The sequence below is a fragment of the Triticum aestivum genome, chromosome 6A (genome assembly GCF_018294505.1).
Source record: "Triticum aestivum cultivar Chinese Spring chromosome 6A, IWGSC CS RefSeq v2.1, whole genome shotgun sequence".
NCBI lineage: Eukaryota > Viridiplantae > Streptophyta > Magnoliopsida > Poales > Poaceae > Triticum > Triticum aestivum.
This window is the reverse complement of record NC_057809.1, coordinates 19,772,436-19,782,158: the sequence shown is the minus strand read 5'-3', so window position 1 is coordinate 19,782,158 and position 9,723 is coordinate 19,772,436.

The following is a 9,723-nucleotide window of genomic DNA, read 5'->3' as shown; positions in this document are numbered from 1 at the left end:
GGCGGCGGGCGAAGCGGTCCCCGCGGGGGGACGCGTGGCGGCCGCTGAGTGGCTCGGCGGCGAGGGCGGACGCGTCCGGCCGGGGCGGACGTGTCCGGCCGGCGCGCTGGATCTGGATTTTTTTTAGGGTTTTGGACGGGGAAGAGGAGATCCGAATGGAGGGGGTATATATAGGCATAAGTGGAGCTAGGAGAGTCCAAATGAGGTGCGGTTTTCGCCCACACGATCGTGATCGAACGACCGAGACGATGGAGCTGAGTTTGGTGGGTTTTGGGCCAAAATGGAGGGGTGTTGGGCTGCACACACACGAGGCCTTTTCGGTCCCTCGGTTAACCGTTGGAGTATCAAACGAAGTCCAAATGACCCGAAACTTGACAGGCGGTCTACCGGTAGTAAACCAAGGCCGCATGGCAAGTCTCGACCCAATCCGGAAATGTTTAATCCCCACACACGAAAGAAAGCTAGAAATGGCCACCGAAGGAGAACGAAGCGCCGGAATGCAAAACGGACAACGGGGAAAATGCTCGAATGCATGATACGAACATGTATGCAAATGTAATGCACGTGATGACATAATATGAGATGCACGACAACGAAAACAACACACGGAGACAAAGACCCGAACCCGAGAATTAAATATAACTTAATGCCGGAAACGGCAAGAGTTGGAGTACAATTGGGGAAGGTTACACATGGGGCGTTACAACACTCCACCACTACGAAAAGATCTCGTCCCAAGATCTAGGACTGAAAGAACTCCGGGTACTCAGAACGGAGGTGATCCTCGCGTTCCCAGGTAGTTTCACGGTCGGAATGGTGTGACCACTTTACTTTGAGAAACTTGATTGACTTGTTGCGAGTTTTGCGTTCAGTCTCTTCAAGGATTGCAACTGGGTGCTCACGGTAGGAGAGATCTTCTTGGAGCTCAATGTCCTCGAAGTTGACGGTGCACTCAGGCGTCTTGAAGCACTTTCGGAGTTGCGAGACGTGGAACACATCATGAACATTGGCAAAGGTTGCAGGAAGCTCGAGTTGATAGGCGAGGTCGCCTCTCTTGCTGACGATCTTGAAAGGCCCGACGTATCTGGGGGCAAGCTTCCCTTTGATACCGAAGCGACGAGTCCCTTTCATTGGAGAGACGCGGAGGTAGACATGATCTCCGATCTCGAAGGCCAAATCACGGTGCTTGCTGTCGTAGTAGCTCTTCTGACGAGACTGGGCTGCTTTGAGGTTATCACGAATGACCTTGCACATCTCTTCTGCCTCTGTGATCAGGTCATTACCCAGCAGCTGACGTTCACCGGTTTCAGACCAGTTGAGAGGTGTACGGCACTTCTTACCATACAGAATTTCAAACGGGGCCTTGTCGGAACTTGCTTGGAAACTGTTGTTGTACGAGAATTCAGCATAAGGAAGGCAATCCTCCCACTTCATGCTGAAGGAGATAACACAAGCTCTGAGCATATCTTCAAGAATCTGGTTGACACGCTCAACTTGACCCCTTGTTTGAGGATGGAAAGCAGTACTGAAGCGAATGTTGATGCCCATGGCCTTCTGAAAAGAATCCCAAAACTTGGAGGTAAAGATGCTGCCACGGTCTGAAGATATCACTTGAGGAATACCGTGCAGAGAGACAATGCGGGAGGTGTAGAGCTCCGCCAATTGAGCTGCAGTGATTGACTCTTTGATAGGCAAGAAATGAGCCACTTTGGTCAGCTTGTTGATGACAACGAATATAGCATCATTGCCACGCTTGGACTTAGGAAACCCAGTCACGAAGTCCATTTCAATGTGGTCAAACTTCCATTCTGGAATGGCGAGAGGTTGGAGGAGACCTGCTGGCCTTTGGTGTTCTGCTTTCACTCTTCCGCAGACATCATATTCATTCACGAATTGAGCGATCTCGCGCTTCATTCGAGTCCACCAATAAGTTTGCTTCAGGTCTTGATACATCTTCGTGCTCCCAGGGTGGATGGAGAGGAGAGAGTTGTGAGCCTCATTCATGATCACTTTACGAAGTTCACCTTTGGGCACAACAATTCGATCCTCGAAGAAGAGAGTGTCCTTGTCATCAAGTCGGTAGCACTTGTACTTGGACTGACTCTTTGCAATACCAATCTTCACCTTTTTCACCATAGCATCAAGAAGCTGGGCTTGGCGAATCTGGTCTTCCAAGGTAGGAGAAACTTGAAGGTTGGCAAGGAAACCTTGAGGAACAACTTGCAGATTAAGTTTGCGGAAGGCTTCACAAAGCTCGAGTTGATAAGGCTTGAGAATCAGACTGTTGCAATATGCTTTTCTGCTCAAAGCGTCAGCAATCACATTAGCCTTGCCTGGAGTATACTCGATACTCGGATTGTACTCTTGAATCATTTCGACCCATCGAGTCTGCCTGAGGTTGAGATTAGGCTGAGTGAAGATGTACTTGAGACTCTTGTGATCAGTGAAAATGTCCACTTTCCTTCCCAAGAGAAGATGTCTCCAAGTCAACAATGCGTGCACAACTGCCGCCAACTCAAGATCATGAATGGGGTAGTTCTTCTCATTTGGCTTCAACTGGCGAGAGGTATAAGCAACAACTTTCTTCTCTTGCATCAGTACAGCACCTAGACCTTGGAGAGAGGCATCACAAAAGACCTCGTACGGCTTGGTTTCATCAGGCGGAGTTAGAACTGGAGCAGTGATCAATTTCTCTTTCAAAGCGTTGAAAGCAACATCACACTCCGGAGACCAAACGTACTTGACGTGCTTCTGAAGAAGATTTGAGAGAGGCTTCGCGATCTTGGAAAAGTTTTCAACGAATCTTCGGCAATAACTTGCAAGACCGAGGAAGCTACGGAGTTGCTTCACATTCTGAGGAGGTTCCCAATTAACAATTGCAGACACCTTCTCAGGATCCACGGAAATGCCCTTGGCAGAGATAATATGACCAAGATAAAGAACTTCATCGAGCCAAAACTCACACTTGGAGAACTTGGCGTAGAATTGATGTTCCCTTAGCTTGTCAAGAACCAAACGCAAGTGTTTGGCATGATCTTCCTTGTTCTTCGAGAAAACCAGGATATCATCGAGATAGACCAAAACAAAGTCGTTGGTATAGGGGTTGAAGATGAAGTTCATCATGCGAGAGAACGTCGGAGGAGCATTGGCGAGGCCAAAAGACATAACTGTGTATTCATATGACCCATAGCTTGTTCTGAACGCCGTCTTTGGAATATCTTGTTCACGAATGCGAATTTGATGATAACCCATACGGAGATCAAGCTTGGAGAATACTTGGGCACCCTTGAGTTGTTCGAATAGCTCATTAATGTTGGGAAGTGGATATTTGTTCTTGATGGTCTTCTTGTTCAATGGACGGTAATCGACACAAAGTCGGTCCATTCCATCCTTCTTCTTCACAAAAAGAACACCACAACCCCACGGAGAAGTACTAGGCCGAATGAGACCCATTCTTTCTTGCACATCAAGCTGTTTCTTCAACTCCTTCAACTCTTCGGGGCCGAGCTTGTAAGGCCGTTTGCACACCGGTTCCGTACCGGGCTCAAGTTCAATAACGAATTCAACAGGCCGGTTTGGAGGCATGCCTGGGAGTTCTTCAGGGAAGACATCTTGATACTCACAAACAACCAGAATCTGCGAAATAGCATCCAATTCACCCTTCTCATTGAGAGAGAACAACCGGATGGTATTATCTCGAGCAGCAAAGACAATTACTTCCTCAGACGAATGAGTCAGTTGAATCTGCTTGGCTGCACAATCCAGCTGAGCTTTATGTTTAGAGAGCCAGTCCATCCCAAGAGTGAGGTCGATATCGGAATTGCCAAGAACCATTGGAGAAGCCAAGAACTTGAATTCACCCAACATGATGGAAATATCCGGAATCTCCTGATTGGCGAGCAAACATTTAGCCGGAGACACCACTGCTAACGGACTATGCATCGCTTGGGAAAAGAAATCATGCTTAGATGCAAAAGGCTTCGAGATGAAACAATGCGATGCACCTGTGTCAAAAAGAACTTTTGCAGGAATATCATTAACAGGAAGGTTACCCATGATCACATCTGACGAATCCTCTGCTTGAGCTGCATTCACCATATTGACCTTGGCGTGCTTGGGATTATGCTTGACCACAGTTGTACTTGCCGATCTGACAGGAGGAGGAGGAGGAAGACGCCTCTGGTTGAAACACTTGTTGGCGTAGTGACCCTTCTGTTGGCACTTGTTGCACGTGACCTCTGAGAGCGGACGGTGGTACGGAGCACTTGATCTTGGAGCTTGAGACGAAGTCTTGTTCTGAAAGCCTGGGTTGGGTGGGTGGGACGAACCACTGCCACCTTTGCTCTTCTACTGATACGGCTGACGGAACGGAGGAGGAGGAAGCCAATACTTCTGCTGCTTGGCCACTTGCGTAGAGGACGAAGACGTAGTGTCTCTGACTCGCTTCCTGGAAGCATCACACCTGAGCTGAGCAGCCTCTTGCTTCAGTGCCATGTTGTAGAACTCATCGTATCTCAGAGGCTCGAAGAGGACAAGAGCGAGCTGAATTTCTTCACGAAGACCACCCCTGAACTGATAGATCATGCTCTTCTCATCAGGAACATCCTGCTTGGCAAAACGGGCGAGCTTCTGGAACAACTTGTTGTAGTCATAGACAGACAAAGAGCCTTGCTTCAGATTGCGGAATTCTTCACGTTTGCTTTCAGTCACACTTTGAGGAATGTGATGAGCGCGGAAATCACAACGGAAATCATCCCAAGTGATCAAACGTCCACCTCTGGAATCCCGGTACTGCTGAAACCACTCTGCGGCCTGATCCTTGAGCTGGAAAGACGCGAACTTGACGAAATCTTCAGGTCTGACGTTGCTACATTCAAAATGCTTGCCCAGATCAACTAACCAATCATCAGCATCGGTAGCCTCAACGCAGTTACTGAACGTCTTTGGACCATTTGCGAGGAACTGGTGCAGAGTTGCAAACTGGTTCTGGTTGTTGCCTTGATTCGCTTGACTGCTTTGATTCCGCTCTTGGATGATTTGCATGATCAGCTGAGTATTTGCATTAGTAGCAGCCATCACAGCCTGCCATGCTTCCGGAGGAGGCGGAGGTGGCGGAGGATCTTGATTCTGGTTCTGACTGGTGCTCTTAGCGGGAGCCATCCTGAAGAGGTTGACCACCATTAGCACACAAATAGAGAAATATAGAAGGTGAATCCAACGGAATGAAAAATTGCAACATAAGTCTTCACATCCGAACAAAATGAACGAATGCACTTCTCTTGAAGTGGTCACATATTCCTAAATTGCGAAGCCACGAAGAATCAGGTAGAAGAGGTACATCAACGAGGGATGGAAACAACATATGACGTCGAAGAAGAACGAATACCACAACTCGAAATAAAACCAAGGGTTGGCTTGCGGAATAAGCCGGAACAAACACATGATAGAAATTTTGTCCGAAGTGTTCGTGGTAGGACCTACACGGGCTCGACCGTACAGCACCATCATGTACAAGGCAGTGCACATGACATACGAAGCGTCCCCGAGTCAGCATAGCCAAGGACTCTTTAAGACACAACGAGGCCACTGTAAAATCGACCGTGAATAGGCGAACCACTAGACGTCGAACCCCAATTTCATATCACACGTCTGTTGGAAAGATATCCTAAGGCTACTTGAATTCCCACCTATGAAATTCCCGAAACTTTCCGGTTATGCAATCAGGTGTTGAGGATACAGGGGAAGCATAATATCTCACCCAAGCTAGCAAATCCTACATCCAGCTGCATCCATCCTTCAACACATAACCAAGAAACCTTCGGAAACCATCTATCTCAACCTTCGAAAAGCATCCGTTATACAAGTTATGGCGATACTCCCGAACTCCCGCCCCAGTACTGGGTGGCGTCGAGGTTATCTCACCAACGAACTGCATAAAGGAGATTTTCGATGTCGCGCACATATCTCAAGTATGCCAAAATTGCAACGATAGAATTATGATGACAACAACTTAGAGCTCAACTCCCCGAGACACTTCCACTAAACCCCTGACAGGAGGCACCAAGACAGTATTCTCATCATAAGCCATCGGAACAAAACTAAGATACTCGCGTGATCCTAAAAATTTTTTTTAGTGAAATTTGAGAAGAGAAGAGTCAAAACTCTACGTCAGGATGCCTTACCAGAGCGATGAGGAGACTGGGAAGTAAAAAGAATTCCTAAGCTCTCCGATATATAATTCCTAAGGACTCAAAACATTTTTCTAGACACAACTCGGCTGCTAGAAACGATCAAGCAATGGGGCTCCTAAGGTCGGGGAAGGCTCTGATTACCAACTTGTAACGCCTCGATGCGACTATATCTCCCACGTGTCGAGGCACGACTTAGAGGCATAATCGCATTGCAGGCATATGTCACAAGTGAGGCAATCTTCGCACAACTCATGTACATATATAATATAAAGGGGGAATAAATGATAATAGTTGGCTTACACTCGCCACGTCACATCAAGGTACATAAATAACATCCATCATACAAACACTCATGGCCCGTCTACGGCGCCAAAATAGAAAAGACTCCCCAACATGCGACTAATCCCTGAATCGAACCCCGAACAGGCACCATTACTGATCATCAGGAAAAGAAACATAGTATCGCTGAGAGTCCTCGTCGTACTCCCACTTCAGCTCGAACGCGCCATCCGGAGGAGTATCATCGGTCCCTGCATCTGGTGTAATAGTAATCTGTGAGCCACAAGGACTCAGCAATCTCGCACCCTCGCGATCAAGACTATTTAAGCTTAATAGGTAAGGAAGGGGTAATGTGAGTGGAGCTGCAGCAAGCGACTAGCATATATGGTGGCTAACTTATTCGCAAAAGAGAGCGAGAAGAGAAGGCAAAGCACGAGCGGAAACTAAATAGAGCAGACTACGCAGACATAACTCCAACGCCGTGTCCACTTCCTGGACTCCGCCGAGAAGAGACCATCACGGCAACACACGCAGTTGATTCATTTTAATTAATTAAGTTCAAGTTATCTACAACCGGACATTAACAAATTCCCATCTGTCCATAACCGCGGGCACGGCTTTCGAAAGATCAATCCCTGCAGGGGGGGTCCCAACTTAGCCCATAACAAGCTCTCACGGTCAACGAAGGAATAGACCTCCACCCAGGACCCACCGATCAGACTCGGTATCCCGGTACAACAAGATGATTCGACAGGTCAAAACTAATCCAGCAACACCGCCCAAATGCGCCGACAAATCCCGATAGGAGCTGCACATATCTCTTTCTCAGGGCACACTCAGATTGTCCAAACTTCCGGTAGGCCAGCCCAGAGTTGCCCCTGGTGGCCACCGACGGCTGACGTTCCGGACCAACACTCAGAGGAGCACTGGCCCGTGGGGGGCTAAAATAAAGATGACCCTCGGGCTCCGGAAACCCAAGGGAAAGAAAAGGGTAGGTGGCAAATGGTAAAACCAATGTTGGGCATTGCTGGAAAAGCTTTAATCAAGGCGAACTATCAAGGGGTTCCCATTATAGCCCAACCGCGTAAGGGACGCAACAAACCGGGAACATAACACCGATATGACGGAAACTAGGGCGGCAAGAGTGGACCAAAACACTAGGCGAGAGGCCGAGCCTTCCACCCTTTACCAAGTATATAGATGAGTAAAGATAACATAGCAATATGATGATATCCCAACAAGTAAATAAATGTTCCAACAAGGAACGGCTCCCATCTTCACCTGCAACTAACAACGCTATAAGGAGGGGCTGAGCAAAGCGGTAACATAGCCAATCAATGGTTTGCTAGGACAAATGTGGGTTAGAGGCTCAATCATGGCAATTGGGAGGCTGACAAGAAAGTGGTAGGCATCGTAGCATTGGCAAAGCAAAAGAGCGAGCATACTAGCATAGCAAAGATAGTAGTGATTTCAAGGGTGTGATCATCTTGCCTGCACAGCTGTCAGGATTGACTGGATCCTCAAAAGCAAACTCAACGGGCTCCTCGTTAGCGAACTCGTCTCCCGGCTCTACCCAACAACACAAACAAGCAACAAGGATACAATCAACCACGTGCAAAGGCAACCAATAAGATGCAAAGATGATATGCTATGCAGAATGCGATGCGGGATGCAAGAATGCAATATGTAACAGGAAATGCATGAACCTGGCCTCAACTTGGAAATCCAAGTGTGCCACTGGATAGAGGGGAAGAAATCCCCTGAAAACGATATAAAGATCATGGCAATCGGAGCTACGGTTAAGAAATGGCAAGCGATTTACTAAACGAACCGATCTGCGATTTACAGCAAGTAGGCTCCTAAATGCAACAAAATGAACAAGCTACAGCCACCCAACATGAAAAAAAATTACATGGCAGTGATTTACTCATCAAGCTTAACAAATCACCATGACTGATGCATAGGCAAATTCATCTATTAAGGGCTTCAAACAAGCATGGCAAAACTGAATAAGCAAAACAGATTTTAGACTTAGCGAAATTAACGCTAGTCTGAAATTTCAGACCACGATGCTCTTTTCGGAGCAGCAAAACAACATGAAGGAAAACCTGAACATGGCAAGTAAGAGCATGGCATGGAGCTACTCAACAAGCTTAACAAAACACCCAAAATGACCTGGGGCCAAAAGGGTTCACAAAATACTCCACCGAGCACACGAACATCGATGAAACACAATCAGTTTTCAGACAGTGAAAACTGGGACATGCTGAAATAATAACTCACGGAGGCATGTATACGAGCTCGATGCTCTCACTACGGTGCAAGTCATGGCAAGGCAAGCATACATCCATTAAGAAGGCACAAAATGCTAGCTAGACATGGCAAGAACAATGGCATAGCATGCATGGATCACTAGCAATCACTCCGGCAAAATCGCAAAAGAGTTCACGATCTGCCCAAAACAGCAACTATCCAAAAGTTGGGCTCGATTGAGTCAACCTAGGGTGCTCCAACATAACAAGTAAAGACATGGATGGATTAAGCACAACAGGCATGACAAATCACTCTTACTGATCATCCTCAAAAGAGGCACGGATCACTAGGAAACAAGCCGGACATATAGCATCGTGAACTAAAACGGCCCAGACTTAGTGAAAATCACCAAGTCCCTGAAATCAGTAATCTCAGGAAGCCCTCTTCACAAGCTTGCACAAGACAACACACAAATCCTAAAAATACATGGAAGGCACCTCTGGAAAGAAGACAACATGCTTAACAATTCATCCCAAAGGGGCACAGGCATATCATGCACGGATTAAATATGGCAAAAATGACAAAAGTGCATGTTGAACTAACAGATCTGCAATTTAACTCAACATGCCTCCTTCCAACAGCATTTTGGGCAACAAGATGACCTCAAATGCAAATGATGCAATGGAATGAAATGATGTACTCGTCGAGACGAAGATTTTGACATATCATATGCCCAAAACGGAGCCACGGGTGCAAGGTTATGATGCGATGAACAGGAGCATAAGAAGTGAAAAATTCCTGGGACTTAGCAAAAAAACAACCTCCCGGATTAGATCTAGGGTTTCGCATGGAAACCGAGGCACGGCCGGCACTGTTCACCGGAGCTCCTCCGGCGAGGAAGCAGGCCTCCGGCGAGGACGGAGTCGGCGCCGGCGAGGGCTGCCGGACGGCGGGGCCGGCGGCGACCGGAGCAGGGCCCCGCGGCGACCGGAGCAGGAGC